The sequence below is a fragment of the Prorops nasuta genome, unplaced genomic scaffold, assembly GCF_024137725.1.
Source record: "Prorops nasuta isolate Cenicafe-Biocafe unplaced genomic scaffold, Cenicafe_Pnas_1.2 PNAS00016, whole genome shotgun sequence".
Taxonomy (NCBI): Eukaryota; Metazoa; Arthropoda; class Insecta; order Hymenoptera; family Bethylidae; genus Prorops; species Prorops nasuta.
The window spans coordinates 4,389,042-4,404,426 of record NW_027116813.1 but is presented as its reverse complement, the minus strand read 5'-3'; positions in this window follow the sequence as shown (position 1 = coordinate 4,404,426).

The window sequence follows — 15,385 nt, the reverse complement described above, 5'->3', positions numbered from 1 at the left end:
ACTCACTAAGGGTCAGGGAGTACTTATATGGGACTAGGGTAACTCAATTGGGGTCAGGGAGTACTTATATGATACTAGGGTAACTCACTTGGGGTCCGGGAGTACTTATATGCTACTAGGGTAACTCACTTAGGGTCACGGAGTACTTATATGGAACTAGGGTAACTCACTTTGGGTCAGGGAGTACATCTATAGGAGCTAAAGTAACACACTTGGGGTCAGGGAGTACTTATATGCGACTAGGGAAACTCACTTGGGGTCAGGGAGTACTTATATGATACTAGGGTAACTCACTTGGGTTCAGGGAGTACTTATATGCTACTAGGGTAACTCACTTAGGGTCACGGAGTTCTTATATGGAACTAGGATAACTCACTTGGGGTCAGGGAGTACATCTATAGGAGCTAAAGTAACTCACTTGGGGTCAGGGAGTACTTATATGGGACTAGGGTAACTCACTTGGGGTCAGGGAGTACTTCTATAGGAGCTAAAGTGATTCACTTGGGTTCAGGGAGTACTTATATAGGGGGTAGGGTAACTCATTTGGGGTCAGGGAGTACTTATATGGGACTAGGGTAACTCACTAGGGGTCAGGGAGTACTTATATGCGACTAGGGTAAATCACTTGGGGTCAGGGAGTACTTATATAGGACTAGGGTACCATACTTGGGGTCAGGGAGTACTTATATAGGACTAGGGTACCATACTTGGGGTCAGGGAGTACTTATAAAGGGGCTAGGGCAACTCACTTGGGGTCAGGGAGTACTTATATGATACTAGGGTAACTCACTTGGGGTCAGGGAGTACTTATATGCGACTAGGGTAACTCACTTGGGGTCAGGGAGTACCTATAAAAGGGCCAGGGTAACTCACTTGGTGGTCAGGGAGTACTTATATGGAACCAGGTTAACCCACTTGGGGTCAGGGAGTACTTATAAAGGGGCTACGGTAACTCATTTGGGGTCAGGTAGTACTTATATGGGCCTAGGGTAACTCACTTAGGGTCAGGGAGTACTTATATGGGACTAGGGTAACTCACTTGGGGTCATGGTGTACTTCTATAGGAGGTAAAGTAACTCACTTGGAGTCAGGGAGTACTTATATTGGACTAGGGTAACTCATTTAGAGCAGGGAGTACTTATATGGTACCAGGGTAACTCACTTGGGGTCAGGGAGTACTTATATGGGACTAGGGTAACTCACTTGGGGTCAGGGAGTACTTATATAGGGGGTAGGGTAACTCATTTGGGGTCAGGCAGTACTTATATGGGACTAGGGTACCATACTTGGGGTCAGGGAGTACTTATATAGGACTAGGGTACCATACTTGGGGTCAGGGAGTACTTATAAAGGGGCTAGGGCAACTCACTTGGGGTCAGGGAGTACTTATATGATACTAGGGTAACTCACTTGGGGTCAGGGAGTACTTATATGCGACTAGGGTAACTCACTTGGGGTCAGGGAGTACTTATATGATACTAGGGTAACTCACTTGGGGTCAGGGAGTACTTATATGCTACTAGGGTAACTCACTTAGGGTCACGGAGTACGTATATGGAACTAGGGTAACTCACTTGGGGTCAGGGAGTACATCTATAGGAGCTTAAGTAACTCACTTGGGGTCAGGGAGTACTTATATGGGACTAGGGTAACTCACTTGGGGTCAGGGAGTACTTCTATAGGAGCTAAAGTGATTCACTTGGGGTCAGGGAGTACTTATATAGGGGGTAGGGTAACTCATTTGGGGTCAGGGAGTACTTATAAAGGGGCTAGGGCAACTCACTTGGGGTCAGGGAGTATTTATAAAAGGGTCAGGGTAACTCACTTGGGGTAGGGACTACTTATATGGGACTAGGGTAACTCACTTGGGTTCAGGGAGTACTTATATGGGACTAGGGTAACTCACTTGGTCGTCAGGGGGTACATATATTGTACCAGGGTAACCCACTTGGGGTCAGGGAGTACTTATATAGGACTAGGGTACCATACTTGGGGTCAGGGAGTACTTATATAGGACTAGGGTACCATACTTGGGGTCAGGGAGTACTTATAAAGGGGCTAGGGTAACTCAATTTGGGGTCAGGGAGTACTTATATAGGACTAGGGTACCAAACTTGGGGTCAGGGAGTACTTATAAAGGGGCTAGGGCAACTCACTTGGGGTCAGGGAGTACCTATAAAAGGGCCAGGGTAACTCACTTGGTGGTCAGGGAGTACTTATATGGAACCAGGTTAACCCACTTGGGGTCAGGGAGTACTTATAAAGGGGCTACGGTAACTCATTTGGGGTCAGGTAGTACTTATATGGGCCTAGGGTAACTCACTTAGGGTCAGGGAGTACTTATATGGGACTAGGGTAACTCACTTGGGGTCATGGTGTACTTCTATAGGAGGTAAAGTAACTCACTTGGAGTCAGGGAGTACTTATATTGGACTAGGGTAACTCATTTAGAGCAGGGAGTACTTATATGGTACCAGGGTAACTCACTTGGGGTCAGGGAGTACTTATATGGGACTAGGGTAACTCACTTGGGGTCAGGGAGTACTTATATAGGGGGTAGGGTAACTCATTTGGGGTCAGGCAGTACTTATATGGGACTAGGGTAACTCACTTGGGGTCAGGGTGTACTTCTATAGGAGGTAAAGTAACTCACTTGGGGTCAGGGAGTACTTATATGGGACTAGGGTAACTCATTTAGAGCAGGGAGTACTTATTTGGTACTAGGGTAACTCACTTGGGGTCAGGGAGTACTTATATGGGACTAGGGTAACTCACTTGGGGTCAGGGAGTACTTATATAGGGGGTAGGGTAACTCATTTGGGGTCAGGGAGTACTTATATAGGAGCTAAAGTGATTCACTTGGGGTCAGGGAGTACTTAGATGGGACTAGGGTAACTCTCTTGGGGTCAGGGAGTACTAATAAAGGGGCTAGGGTAACTCACTTGGGGTCAGGGAGTAATTATATGGGACTTGGGTAACTCACTTGGGTTCAGGGAGTACTTATATGGGACTAGGGTAACTCGCTTTAGGTCAGGAAGTACATATATAATACTAGGGTAACTCAATGGGTGATCCGGGAGTACTTATATGGAACCAGGGAAACCCACTTGGGGTTAGGGTGTACTTATAAAGGGGCTAGGGTAACTCATTTGGGGTCAGGGAGTACTTATATGGGCCTAGGGTAACTCACTTAGGGTCAGGGAGTACTTATATGGGACTAGGGTGACTCACTTGGGGTCAGGGTGTACTTCTATAGGAGCTAAAGTAACACACTTGGGGTCAGGGAGTACTTATATAGGAGCTAAAGTGATTCACTTGGGGTCAGGGAGTACTTATATGGGACTAGGGTAACTTACTTGGGGTCAGGGAGTACTTATAAAGGGGCTAGGGTAACTCAATTTGGGGTCAGGGAGTACTTATATAGGACTAGGTTTCCATACTTGGGGTCAGGGAGTACTTTAATGGGACCAGGGTAACTCACTTGGGGACATGGAGTACTTATAAATGGGCTAGGGTAACTCACTTGGGGTGAGGGAGTACTTATAAAGGCGCTAGGTAACTCATTTGGGGTCAGGGAGTACTTATATGGGACTAGGGTACATCACTTGGGATCAGGGAGTACTTATATAGGGGCTAAAGTAACTCACTTGGGGTCAGGGAGTACTTCTATGGGACTAGGGTAACGCATTTGGTGTCAGGGAGTACTTATTTGGGACTAGGGTAACTCACTTGGGGTCAGGGAGTACTTATATGGGACTAGGGTAACTCACTTGGGGTCATGGAGTACTTATATAGGGGGTAGGGTAACTCATTTGGGGTCAGGGAGTACTTATATGGAACTAGGGTACATCACTTGGGGTCAGGGAGTACTTATATAGGAGCTAAAGTGATTCACTTGGGGTCAGGGAGTACTTATATAGGGGGTAGGGTAACTCATTTGGGGTCAGGGAGTACTTATATGGGACTAGGGTACATCACTTGGGGTCAGGGAGTACTTATATAGGAGCTAAAGTGATTCACTTGGGGTCAGGGAGTACTTATATAGGGGGTAGGGTAACTCATTTGGGGTCAGGGAGTACTTATATGGGACTAGGGTACATCACTTGGGGTCAGGGAGTACTTATATGCTACTAGGGTAACTCACTTAGGGTCACGGAGTTCTTATATGGAACTAGGGTAACTCACTTGGGGTCAGGGAGTACATCTATAGGAGCTAAAGTAACTCACTTGGGGTCAGGGAGTACTTATATAGGACTAGGGTACCATACTTGGGGTCAGGGAGTACTTATATAGGACTAGGGTACCATACTTGGGGTCAGGGAGTACTTATAAAGGGGCTAGGGCAACTCACTTGGGGTCAGGGAGTACTTATATGATACTAGGGTAACTCACTTGGGGTCAGGGAGTACTTATATGCGACTAGGGTAACTCACTTGGGGTCAGGGAGTACTTATATGATACTAGGGTAACTCACTTGGGGTCAGGGAGTACTTATATGCTACTAGGGTAACTCACTTAGGGTCACGGAGTACGTATATGGAACTAGGGTAACTCACTTGGGGTCAGGGAGTACATCTATAGGAGCTTAAGTAACTCACTTGGGGTCAGGGAGTACTTATATGGGACTAGGGTAACTCACTTGGGGTCAGGGAGTACTTCTATAGGAGCTAAAGTGATTCACTTGGGGTCAGGGAGTACTTATATAGGGGGTAGGGTAACTCATTTGGGGTCAGGGAGTACTTATAAAGGGGCTAGGGCAACTCACTTGGGGTCAGGGAGTATTTATAAAAGGGTCAGGGTAACTCACTTGGGGTAGGGACTACTTATATGGGACTAGGGTAACTCACTTGGGTTCAGGGAGTACTTATATGGGACTAGGGTAACTCACTTGGTCGTCAGGGGGTACATATATTGTACCAGGGTAACCCACTTGGGGTCAGGGAGTACTTATATAGGACTAGGGTACCATACTTGGGGTCAGGGAGTACTTATATAGGACTAGGGTACCATACTTGGGGTCAGGGAGTACTTATAAAGGGGCTAGGGTAACTCAATTTGGGGTCAGGGAGTACTTATATAGGACTAGGGTACCAAACTTGGGGTCAGGGAGTACTTATAAAGGGGCTAGGGCAACTCACTTGGGGTCAGGGAGTACCTATAAAAGGGCCAGGGTAACTCACTTGGTGGTCAGGGAGTACTTATATGGAACCAGGTTAACCCACTTGGGGTCAGGGAGTACTTATAAAGGGGCTACGGTAACTCATTTGGGGTCAGGTAGTACTTATATGGGCCTAGGGTAACTCACTTAGGGTCAGGGAGTACTTATATGGGACTAGGGTAACTCACTTGGGGTCATGGTGTACTTCTATAGGAGGTAAAGTAACTCACTTGGAGTCAGGGAGTACTTATATTGGACTAGGGTAACTCATTTAGAGCAGGGAGTACTTATATGGTACCAGGGTAACTCACTTGGGGTCAGGGAGTACTTATATGGGACTAGGGTAACTCACTTGGGGTCAGGGAGTACTTATATAGGGGGTAGGGTAACTCATTTGGGGTCAGGCAGTACTTATATGGGACTAGGGTAACTCACTTGGGGTCAGGGTGTACTTCTATAGGAGGTAAAGTAACTCACTTGGGGTCAGGGAGTACTTATATGGGACTAGGGTAACTCATTTAGAGCAGGGAGTACTTATTTGGTACTAGGGTAACTCACTTGGGGTCAGGGAGTACTTATATGGGACTAGGGTAACTCACTTGGGGTCAGGGAGTACTTATATAGGGGGTAGGGTAACTCATTTGGGGTCAGGGAGTACTTATATAGGAGCTAAAGTGATTCACTTGGGGTCAGGGAGTACTTAGATGGGACTAGGGTAACTCTCTTGGGGTCAGGGAGTACTAATAAAGGGGCTAGGGTAACTCACTTGGGGTCAGGGAGTAATTATATGGGACTTGGGTAACTCACTTGGGTTCAGGGAGTACTTATATGGGACTAGGGTAACTCGCTTTAGGTCAGGAAGTACATATATAATACTAGGGTAACTCAATGGGTGATCCGGGAGTACTTATATGGAACCAGGGAAACCCACTTGGGGTTAGGGTGTACTTATAAAGGGGCTAGGGTAACTCATTTGGGGTCAGGGAGTACTTATATGGGCCTAGGGTAACTCACTTAGGGTCAGGGAGTACTTATATGGGACTAGGGTGACTCACTTGGGGTCAGGGTGTACTTCTATAGGAGCTAAAGTAACACACTTGGGGTCAGGGAGTACTTATATAGGAGCTAAAGTGATTCACTTGGGGTCAGGGAGTACTTATATGGGACTAGGGTAACTTACTTGGGGTCAGGGAGTACTTATAAAGGGGCTAGGGTAACTCAATTTGGGGTCAGGGAGTACTTATATAGGACTAGGTTTCCATACTTGGGGTCAGGGAGTACTTTAATGGGACCAGGGTAACTCACTTGGGGACATGGAGTACTTATAAATGGGCTAGGGTAACTCACTTGGGGTGAGGGAGTACTTATAAAGGCGCTAGGTAACTCATTTGGGGTCAGGGAGTACTTATATGGGACTAGGGTACATCACTTGGGATCAGGGAGTACTTATATAGGGGCTAAAGTAACTCACTTGGGGTCAGGGAGTACTTCTATGGGACTAGGGTAACGCATTTGGTGTCAGGGAGTACTTATTTGGGACTAGGGTAACTCACTTGGGGTCAGGGAGTACTTATATGGGACTAGGGTAACTCACTTGGGGTCATGGAGTACTTATATAGGGGGTAGGGTAACTCATTTGGGGTCAGGGAGTACTTATATGGAACTAGGGTACATCACTTGGGGTCAGGGAGTACTTATATAGGAGCTAAAGTGATTCACTTGGGGTCAGGGAGTACTTATATAGGGGGTAGGGTAACTCATTTGGGGTCAGGGAGTACTTATATGGGACTAGGGTACATCACTTGGGGTCAGGGAGTACTTATATAGGAGCTAAAGTGATTCACTTGGGGTCAGGGAGTACTTATATAGGGGGTAGGGTAACTCATTTGGGGTCAGGGAGTACTTATATGGGACTAGGGTACATCACTTGGGGTCAGGGAGTACTTATATGCTACTAGGGTAACTCACTTAGGGTCACGGAGTTCTTATATGGAACTAGGGTAACTCACTTGGGGTCAGGGAGTACATCTATAGGAGCTAAAGTAACTCACTTGGGGTCAGGGAGTACTTATATAGGACTAGGGTACCATACTTGGGGTCAGGGAGTACTTATATAGGACTAGGGTACCATACTTGGGGTCAGGGAGTACTTATAAAGGGGCTAGGGCAACTCACTTGGGGTCAGGGAGTACTTATATGATACTAGGGTAACTCACTTGGGGTCAGGGAGTACTTATATGCGACTAGGGTAACTCACTTGGGGTCAGGGAGTACTTATATGATACTAGGGTAACTCACTTGGGGTCAGGGAGTACTTATATGCTACTAGGGTAACTCACTTAGGGTCACGGAGTACGTATATGGAACTAGGGTAACTCACTTGGGGTCAGGGAGTACATCTATAGGAGCTTAAGTAACTCACTTGGGGTCAGGGAGTACTTATATGGGACTAGGGTAACTCACTTGGGGTCAGGGAGTACTTCTATAGGAGCTAAAGTGATTCACTTGGGGTCAGGGAGTACTTATATAGGGGGTAGGGTAACTCATTTGGGGTCAGGGAGTACTTATAAAGGGGCTAGGGCAACTCACTTGGGGTCAGGGAGTATTTATAAAAGGGTCAGGGTAACTCACTTGGGGTAGGGACTACTTATATGGGACTAGGGTAACTCACTTGGGTTCAGGGAGTACTTATATGGGACTAGGGTAACTCACTTGGTCGTCAGGGGGTACATATATTGTACCAGGGTAACCCACTTGGGGTCAGGGAGTACTTATATAGGACTAGGGTACCATACTTGGGGTCAGGGAGTACATATAAAAGGGCTAGGTTAACTCACTTGGGGTCAGGGAGTACTTATATGGGACTAGGGTAACTCACTTGGGGTCAGGGAGTACTTATATGCTACTAGGGTAACTCACTTGGGGTCAGGGAGTACTTATATGATACTAGGGTAACTCACTTGGGGTCAGGGAGTACTTATATGGGACTAGGGTAACTCACTTGGGGTCAGGGAGTACTTCTATAGGAGCTAAAGTGATTCACTTGGGGTCAGGGAGTACTTATTTGGGACTAGGGTAACTCACTAGGGGTCAGGGAGTACTTATAAAGGGGCTAGGGTAACTCAATTTGGTGTCAGGGAGTACTTATATAGGACTAGGGTACCTTACTTGGGGTCAGGGAGTACTTATAAAGGGGTTAGGGCATCTCACTTGGGGTCAGGGAGTACTTATATAGGGGGTAGGGTAAATCATTTGGGGTCAGGGATTACTTATATGGGACTAGGGTAACTCGCTTTTGGTCAGGGAGTACTTATATGGTACTAGGGTAACTCACTTGGTCGTCAGGGGGTACATATATGGAACCAGGGTAACCCACTTGGGGTCAGGCAGTACTTATAAAGGGGCTAGGGTAACTCAATTTGGGGTTAGGGAGTACTTATATAGGACTAGGGTACCATACTTGGGGTCAGGGAGTACTTATAAAGGGGATAGGGCAACTCACTTGGGGTCAGGGAGTACCTATAAAAGGGCCAGGGTAACTCACTTGGGGTAGGGAGTACTTATATGGGACTAGGGTAACTCACTTGGGTTCAGGGAGTACTTATATGGGACTAGGGTAACTCGCTTTAGGTCAGGGAGTACTTATATGGTACTAGGGTAACTCACTTGGTCGTCAGGGGGTACATATATGGAACCAGGGTAACCCACTTGGGGTCAGGGAGTACTTATATAGGACTAGGGTACCATACTTGGGGTCAGGGAGTACTTATAAAGGGGCTAGGGCAACTCACTTGGGGTCAGGGAGTACTTATATAGGACTAGGGTACCATACTTGGGGTCAGGGAGTACTTATAAAGGGGCTAGGGCAACTCACTTGGGGTCAGGGAGTACTTATATGGGACTAGGGTAACTCACTTGGGGTCAGGGAGTACTTATATGCGACTAGGGTAACTCACTTGGGGTCAGGGAGTACATCTATAGGTGCTAAAGAAACTCACTTGGGGTCAGGGAGTACTTATATGGGACTAGGGTAACTCACTTTGGGTCAGGGAGTACTTCTATAGGAGCTAAAGTGATTCACTTGGGGTCAGGGAGTACTTATATAGGGGGTAGGGTAACTCATTTGGGGTCAGGGAGTACATCTATAGGAGCTAAAGTAACTCACTAGGGGTCAGGGAGTACTTATAAAGGGGCTAGGGTAACTCAATTTGGTTTCAGGGAGTACTTATATAGGACTAGGGTACCATACTTGGGGTCAGGGAGTACTTATAAAGGGGCTAGGGCAACTCACTTGGGGTCAGGGAGTACCTATAAAAGGGCCAGGGTAACTCACGGGGGGTAGGGAGTACTTATATGGGACTAGGGTAACTCACTTGGGTTCAGGGAGTACTTATATGGGACTAGGGTAACTCGCTTTAGGTCAGGGAGTACTTATATGGTACTAGGGTAACTCACTTGGTCGTCAGGGGGTACATATATGGAACCAGGGTAACCCACTTGGGGTCAGGGAGTACTTCTATAGGACTAGGGTACCATACTTGGGGTCAGGGAGTACTTATAAAGGGGCTAGGGCAACTCACTTGGGGTCAGGGAGTATTTATATAGGACTAGGGTACCATACTTGGGGTCAGGGAGTACTTATAAAGGGGCTAGGGCAACTCACTTGGGGTCAGGGAGTACTTATATGGGACTAGGGTAACTCACTTGGGGTCAGGGAGTACTTATATGCGACTAGGGTAACTCACTTGGGGTCAGGGAGTACTTATATGATACTAGGGTAACTCACTTGGGGTCAGGGAGTACTTATATGGGACTAGGGTAACTCACTTGGGGTCAGGGAGTACTTCTATAGGAGCTAAAGTGATTCACTTGGGGTCAGGGAGTATTTATATGGGACTAGGGTAACTCACTAGTGGTCAGGGAGTACTTATAAAGGGGATAGGGTAACTCAATTTGGTGTCAGGGAGTACTTATATAGGACTAGAGTACCATACTTGGGGTCAGGGAGTACTTATATAGGACTAGGGTACCATACTTGGGGTCAGGGAGTACTTATAAAGGGGCTAGGGCAACTCACTTGGGGTCAGGGAGTACTTATATGATACTAGGGTAACTCACTAGTGGTCAGGGAGTACTTATAAAGGGGATAGGGTAACTCAATTTGGTGTCAGGGAGTACTTATATAGGACTAGGGTACCATACTTGGGGTCAGGGAGTACTTATATAGGACTAGGGTACCATACTTGGGGTCAGGGAGTACTTATAAAGGGGCTAGGGCAACTCACTTGGGGTCAGGGAGTACTTATATGATACTAGGGTAACTCACTTGGGGTCAGGGAGTACTTATATGCGACTAGGGTAACTCACTTGGGGTCAGGGAGTACTTATATGATACTAGGGTAACTCACTTGGGGTCAGGGAGTACTTATATGCTACAAGGGTAACTCACTTATGGTCACGGAGTACGTATATGGAACTAGGGTAACTCACTTGGGGTCAAGGAGTACATCTATAGGAGCTAAAGTAACTCACTTGTGGTCAGGGAGTACTTATATGGGACTAGGGTAACTCACTTGGGGTCAGGGAGTACTTATATAGGGGGTAGGGTAACTCATTTGGGGACAGGGAGTACTTATATGCGACTAGGGTAACTCACTTGGGGTCAGGGAGTACTAATAAAGGGACTAGGGTAACTCGCTTTAGGTCAGGAAGTACATATATAATACTAGGGTAACTCAATGGGTGGTCAGGGAGTACTTATATGGAACCAGGGAAACCCACTTGAGGTTAGGGTGTACTTATAAAGAGGCTAGGGTAACTCAAATGGGGTCAGGGAGTACTTATATGGGCCTAGGGTAACTCACTTAGGGTCAGGGAGTACTTATATGGGACTAGGGTAACTCACTTGGGGACATGGAGTACTTATATAGGAGCTAAAGTGATTCACTTGGGGTCAGGGAGTACTTATATGGGACTAGGGTAACTCACTTGGGGTCAGGGAGTACTTTAATGGGACCAGGATGACTCACTTGGGGACATGGAGTAGTTATAAATGGGCTAGGGTAACTCACTTGGGGTGAGGGAGTACTTATAAAGGCGCTAGGTAACTCATTTGGGGTCAGGGAGTACTTATATGGGACTAGGGTACATCACTTGGGGTCAGGGAGTACTTATATGATACTAGGGTAACTCACTTGGGGTCAGGGAGTACTTATATGGGACTAGGGTAACTCACTTGGGGTCAGGGAGTACTTATATGCGACTAGGGTAACTCACTTAGGGTCACGGAGTACTTATATAGGACTAGTGTAACTCACTTGTGGTCAGGGAGTACTTCTATAGGAGCTAAAGTAACTCACTAGGGGTCAGGGAGTACTTATATGGGACTAGGGTAACTCATTTAGGGCAGGGAGTACTTATTTGGGACTAGGGTAACTCACTTTGGGTCAGGGAGTACTTATATGGGACTAGGGTAACTCACTTGGGGTCAGGGATTACTTATAAAGGGGCTAGGGTAACTTACTTGGGGTCAGGGAGTACTTATATAGGACTTGGGTAACTCACTTGGGTTCAGGGAGTACTTTTATGGGACTAGGGTAACTCGCTTTAGGTCAGGAAGTACTTATATGGTACTAGGGTTACTCACTTGGTGGTCAGGGAGTACTTATATGGAACCAGGGTAACCCACTTGGGGTCAGGGAGTACTTATAAAGGGGCTAGGGTAACTAACTTGGGGTCAGGGAGTACTTATATGGGACTTGGGTAACACACTTGGGTTCAGGGAGTACTTATATGGGACAAGGGTAACTTGCTTTAGGTCAGTGATTAATTATATAATACTAGGGTAACTCACTGGGTGGTCAGGGAGTACTTATATGGAACCAGGTTAACCCACTTGGGGTCAGGGAGTACTTATAAAGGGGCTACGGTAACTCATTTGGGGTCAGGTAGTACTTATATGGGCCTAGGGTAACTCACTTAGGGTCAGGGAGTACTTATATGGGACTAGGGTAACTCACTTGGGGTCAGGGTGTACTTCTATAGGAGGTAAAGTAACTCACTTGGGGTCAGGGAGTACTTATATGGGACTAGGGTAACTCATTTAGAGCAGGGAGTACTTTATGGTACTAGGGTAACTCACTTGGGGTCAGGGAGTACTTATATAGGACTAGGGTACCATACTTGGGGTCAGGGAGTACTTATAAAGGGGCTAGGGCAACTCACTTGGGGTCAGGGAGTACCTATAAAAGGGCCAGGGTAACTCATTTGGGGTAGGGAGTACTTATATGGGACTAGGGTAACTCACTTGGTGGTCAGGGAGTACTTATATGGAACCAGGTTAACCCACTTGGGGTCAGGGAGTACTTATAAAGGGGCTACGGTAACTCATTTGGGGTCAGGTAGTACTTATATGGGCCTAGGGTAACTCACTTAGGGTCAGGGAGTACTTATATGGGACTAGGGTAACTCACTTGGGGTCATGGTGTACTTCTATAGGAGGTAAAGTAACTCACTTGGGGTCAGGGAGTACTTATATTGGACTAGGGTAACTCATTTAGAGCAGGGAGTACTTATTTGGTACCAGGGTAACTCACTTGGGGTCAGGGAGTACTTATATGGGACTAGGGTAACTCACTTGGGGTCAGGGAGTACTTATATAGGGGGTAGGGTAACTCATTTGGGGTCAGGCAGTACTTATATGGGACTAGGGTAACTCACTTGGGGTCAGGGAGTACTTATATGGGACTAGGGTAACTCATTTAGAGCAGGGAGTACTTATTTGGTACTAGGGTAACTCACTTGGGGTCAGGGAGTACTTATATGGGACTAGGGTAACTCACTTGGGGTCAGGGAGTACTTATATAGGGGGTAGGGTAACTCATTTGGGGTCAGGGAGTACTTATATAGGAGCTAAAGTGATTCACTTGGGGTCAGGGAGTACTTATATGGGACTAGGGTAACTCACTTGGGGTCAGGGAGTACTAATAAAGGGGCTAGGGTAACTCACTTGGGGTCAGGGAGTAATTATATGGGACTTGGGTAACTCACTTGGGTTCAGGGAGTACTTATATGGGACTAGGGTAACTTACTTGGGGTCAGGGTGTACTTCTATAGGAGCTAAAGTAACACACTTGGGGTCAGGGAGTACTTATATAGGAGCTAAAGTGATTCACTTGGGGTCAGGGAGTACTTATATGGGACTAGGGTAACTTACTTGGGGTCAGGGAGTACTTATAAAGGGGCTAGGGTAACTCAATTTGGGGTCAGGGAGTACTTATATAGGACTAGGTTTCCATACTTGGGGTCAGGGAGTACTTTAATGGGACCAGGGTAACTCACTTGGGGACATGGAGTACTTATAAATGGGCTAGGGTAACTCACTTGGGGTGAGGGAGTACTTATAAAGGCGCTAGGTAACTCATTTGGGGTCAGGGAGTACTTATATTGGACTAGGATACATCACTTGGGATCAGGGAGTACTTATATAGGGGCTAAAGTAACTCACTTGGGGTCAGGGAGTACTTCTATGGGACTAGGGTAACGCATTTGGTGTCAGGGAGTACTTATTTGGGACTAGGGTAACTCACTTGGGGTCAGGGAGTACTTATATGGGACTAGGGTAACTCACTTGGGGTCATGGAGTACTTATATAGGGGGTAGGGTAACTCATTTGGGGTCAGGGAGTACTTATATGGAACTAGGGTACATCACTTGGGGTCAGGGAGTACTTATATAGGAGCTAAAGTGATTCACTTGGGGTCAGGGAGTACTTATATAGGGGGTAGGGTAACTCATTTGGGGTCAGGGAGTACTTATATGGGACTAGTGTACATCACTTGGGGTCAGGGAGTACTTATATAGGAGCTAAAGTGATTCACTTGGGGTCAGGGAGTACTTATATGGGACTAGGGTAACTCACTAGGGGTCAGGGAGTACTTATAAAGGGGCTAGGGTAACTCAATTTGGTGTCAGGGAGTACTTATATAGGACTAGGGTACCATACTTGGGGTCAGGGAGTACTTATAAAGGGGTTAGGGCATCTCACTTTGGGTCAGGGAGTACTTATATAGGGGGTAGGGTAAATCATTTGGGGTCAGGGATTACTTATATGGGACTAGGGTAACTCGCTTTTGGTCAGGGAGTACTTATATGGTACTAGGGTAACTCACTTGGTCGTCAAGGGGTACATATATGGAACCAGGGTAACCCACTTGGGGTCAGGGAGTACTTATAAAGGGGCTAGGGTAACTCAATTTGGTGTCAGGGAGTACTTATATAGGACTAGGGTACCATACTTGGGGTCAGGGAGTACTTATAAAGGGGCTAGGGCAACTCACTTGGGGTCAGGGAGTACCTATAAAAGGGCCAAGGTAACTCACTTGGGGTAGGGAGTACTTATATGGGACTAGGGTAACTCACTTGGGTTCAGGGAGTACTTATATGGGACTAGGGTAACTCGCTTTAGGTCAGGGAGTACTTATATGGTACTAGGGTAACTCACTTGGTCGTCAGGGGGTACATATATGGAACCAGGGTAACCCACTTGGGGTCAGGGAGTACTTATATAGGACTAGGGTACCATACTTGGGGTCAGGGAGTACTTATAAAGGGGCTAGGGCAACTCACTTGGGGTCAGGGAGTATTTATATAGGACTAGGGTACCATACTTGCGGTCAGGGAGTACTTATAAATGGGCTAGGGCAACTCACTTGGGGTCAGGGAGTACTTCTATAGGAGCTAAAGTGATTCACTTGGGGTCAGGGAGTACTTATATAGGGGGTAGGGTAACTCATTTGGGGTCAGGGAGTACTTATATAGGAGCTAAAGTAACTCACTAGGGGTCAGGGAGTACTTATAAAGGGGATAGGGTAACTCAATTTGGTGTCAGGGAGTACTTATATAGGACTAGGGTACCATACTTGGGGTCAGGGAGTACTTATTTGGACTAGGGTACCATACTTGGGGTCAGGGAGTACTTATAAAGGGGCTAGGGCAACTCACTTGGGGTCAGGGAGTACTTATATGATACTAGGGTAACTCACTTGGGGTCAGGGAGTACTTATATGCGACTAGGGTAACTCACTTAGGGTCACGGAGTACTTATATAGGACTAGTGTAACTCACTTGTGGTCAGGGAGTACTTCTATAGGAGCTAAAGTAACTCACTAGGGGTCAGGGAGTACTTATATGGGACTAGGGTAACTCATTTAGGGCAGGGAGTACTTA